The following is a 3,533-nucleotide window of genomic DNA, read 5'->3' on the forward strand; positions in this document are numbered from 1 at the left end:
CCAGTTACCCCTCCCCAGGAGAAAGCTACAATTGCCATACTGTGATTGGTAGTGACATTGCTTGCATTGGTCACCAGGAATTCTGTACCTGGCATGATCTGTCCAGGGTCCACGAAGTTAGGCGTCACCATGGTGACGCTGGCACAAGTGTCCCTATAGGCCTGAGCCATCTTTCCATTTATGAAAGGCGTCTGTCGGTATTTGCCCAGCGTATTGGGGCTTACGTCAGGGGACACGTCCGCGTCCCCTGTACTGACAAGGACAGCCTGAGTGAGTGTGCCAACTAAGTTGTCACGCCCCTCAGAACCCAGGGTTAACCCTACTAAACCCTTGGGAGGCGCACTACCACTGCTGACTGTACTAGGGGGCACAGGTGCCTTAGGGGCTGCAGTGGCAGGAGTCTGCCCTCCTCCTTTCTTGGTGCACTCACTAAACCAGTGAGATTTACTTTTACAGTACTGGCACCATCGTTTGGATTGGCCTTCTTTCTTCTTTTGGGGAGCCTGACCCCCACCCTCTTTGGGTTGTTGGGGACCTGTCGAAGACTTCTGGTCATTTTGTTCCCCCTTAGAATCTTTACCCTTCTGGTCTGCTTTCTTCTGACCACCTTGATTCTGGCCCTGGTTCTGTTTAACTCTCGTACGAACCCATTTGTCTGCCTTCTGTCCCAATTCTTGGGGAGAGGTCAGATCCGAGTCGACAAGATGCTGATGCAACAACTGGTTCTGACAATTGTTTAAAATTTGTTCTCTCATCATCAAATTATACAATCCTTTGTAATCAGTAACCTTACTGCCCAGCAACCAGCCCTCAAAAGCCTTAGTGGCACAATCGACAAAATCAGACCAATCTTGAGACTGCGTTTTCTGGGTATCCCTGAACAGCACCCTGTACTGCTCAGTGGTTAGGCCGAACCCTTCAACGAGTGTATTCTTCAAGACTTGGTAATTGTTAGCGTCCTCCACCCTTGTGGTGAGGAGCTTGTCTCTTCCTTTACCTTCAAAGGAGAGCCACAAGATAGCCGCCCACTGACTCTGGGGAACACCTTGCACAGTGCAGGCCCTCTCCAAAGCAGTAATCCATTTGTGGATGTCGTCCCCTTGTTTAAAGGGGGGCACTATCTTCCCAAGGTGTTTCGTATCAAAACTCTTTTCCCTATTACTAGGTACATTGCTGCCACCAGTGAGGATTGCCCCACTTAACTGTTGCTCTCTAGCAAAAGCAAGCTTTTCCTTGGCCAGGGCAAGTTCTTCCCTTTCGATCCGCAGATTAGCTGCCCTTTCCTTCGCTTCGTACACTCTCCTCTGAGGGGACGTCATCCCTCTTTGAGAAGAGTTGTGAGAGCCGTTGGTATGAAGGGATCTGCCAGAGCCTCTTGACAGAGATCTGGCTCGTCCATTCCCCATGTTAAGCGGACCCGATAGTAGCGCCGGGGTTCCCCCAGTACCACTATCGTGTTTGCTTAAGTTGGACCGTGTTAGTCTGACGACTTCTACCTGTCCCTTATCTGCCTCGTCCCCAGAGAGATCTTCATCCTCATCCTCCTCCACATCCTCGTTCTCGGTTGCGAGGTGAATGAGGTCAGGATCGTCTCGGGTTCCCTCGAGGGGAGGCATGTCTCCTTCTGGATTAGAAGAGCTACGAAGTTTCTCAGCTCTCCTGGCATCATAAGTCTCCAAGAGACCAATCAGAAAGGACGTTGTGGGGTTAGACCCCTGCTGAATCTTCCTGGAGTGACACAGTCGTCTTAACTCCTTGAAGCTCAGCACAGTATATCCTGAAGGGATGACCTGTGGAGGGTCAGCTGACACAAGGGGAGACTCAGAGTTTCCTCCTTGGCCCGACATACTGTTTCTAGTGTGGTGTAAGTGATGCACCTACCTACACTATGTGTTTTCCTACTGTTCCCTTGCTAAGAGTTGTAGCCAAGGTGTGCTAAGCCTTGAGGAGCTACAACAGCTGGTTCAGTAGAACTCAGAGTATTCTAAGCTTTTAGTTATATGTACTAACAGTACTTGTGCGATCTTTCAACAAGATATTCTTAGGATACGTGTGGTAAAACAACAGCAAGCTCAAATCCCAACCGCTGCTCACCAATGTGAGAAGTTGGCCCGATATGCAACGTTCGCTATTCTAGCGACCGCTATGTATCGTTCCAACGACCCTTATGGTGTTTGGTTGTAAGTCAACCTATAGACCAGCTATCCTAGTAGCGTGGATACGAGCAGTCTAAGGCTAAAGACTCGAGAGGGCGTGTTAAGCCAGCTGTTTACCACACCTGTACCCCTTGAACACCCAGTGAAAGGACACCACACAAGTGTTATGAAAATAAACAATATATTTATTAAGAATCACAACAGCCCTGTACTCTTTATGAGGACAGGGTACTAAGCACAAACCAAATCTCTTTAGCAAATACTTCAAGTGCACAGTTTAAAGACAAGTGTCCTAGGACACGGAAAGGTTAAGGCCAGTCGGAAGCGAGGGACTCGGGACCCTAGAGTAAGGAGGCTATGCAGGCACCGAAATGCCGAGTTACCTAGCCACGAGGGCTGCGGCTGCACAAGTCTTACAGGCGTCGGGGTCTTCGCTGACGAGCCAGGAGCCGGAAGAAAAGGAGTTGCTGGCCGGCGACCAGTGATGAATAGTTCGTAGAGATCCAAGCCTGGATCGGAGATTGATGAAACCTGAAAGCAGAGGGGACCAAGTTCGTACTACTAGCCAGTAGTCAGAGGGTACCAGGAAGGCACCGGTTGGCCGTCACCTCGACCAGGTGAGTGGGCGACGCTAGGCTCTGCAGTCTCACGGACCAGGAGGCGTTGTCGGCGACCACGGTGGAGGTGCGAGCTGTCCCACGACGGATGTCGCTGTCGGCGTCTTGAGTGGACCAGGAGGGTCCGGGGTGCTTCTCGGGAAGATGGAAGCAAGGGCCAGTCTGGAGCAACCAGACCGGCAGTGTTGATTCTCGGATGTCGTCACAGAAGGACACAAGCCAGCGGCTAGTGACCAGACAACGTGCTGAGCAGCGAGCAGAAGGGCCCCACGCAGATCGTGGAGATGCTGGGAGACTGCACTTCGGTGCTGGAGCGGCTCAGGGTCGGGGCTTCTCGGACCCCAGAGCACTCACCAGAGAGTTACCTCGATGGTCGTGCTGGTTTTTAAGAGCGTGCAGGTTCTGATGATGGCCGGTCCCTCGAGGTCTCGTCGCACCCACCGATCACAGCTGAGCTGATGACGTGGGTAGAGGTCAGAGGTGCCAGGGAAGCCGGTTCTCGTCGAGCTGGGCCGTCGGATTCCTTGAGGAAGGACTTACAGCAAACCGCAGAGTTCTTAGATGGTGCCCGCTGATGCAGGGTGACTACTCCTTAGCCACAAGGGAGAAATCTTGAGAAGAGTCTTGAAGTCCTTTCGTAGAAAGTATTCTTGATTCAAAGATGATCTAATTTGGAAGGGTCCCCGCTCCGGCCTTTATCCTAAAGAAAGGGGTGGGTACATGACTAGGTCCTGCCCTAAGGGTGGGACCCGGAAGGGGG

This window comes from Lissotriton vulgaris, chromosome 1_1, assembly GCF_964263255.1.
Source record: "Lissotriton vulgaris chromosome 1_1, aLisVul1.2, whole genome shotgun sequence".
Lineage (NCBI taxonomy): Eukaryota > Metazoa > Chordata > Amphibia > Caudata > Salamandridae > Lissotriton > Lissotriton vulgaris.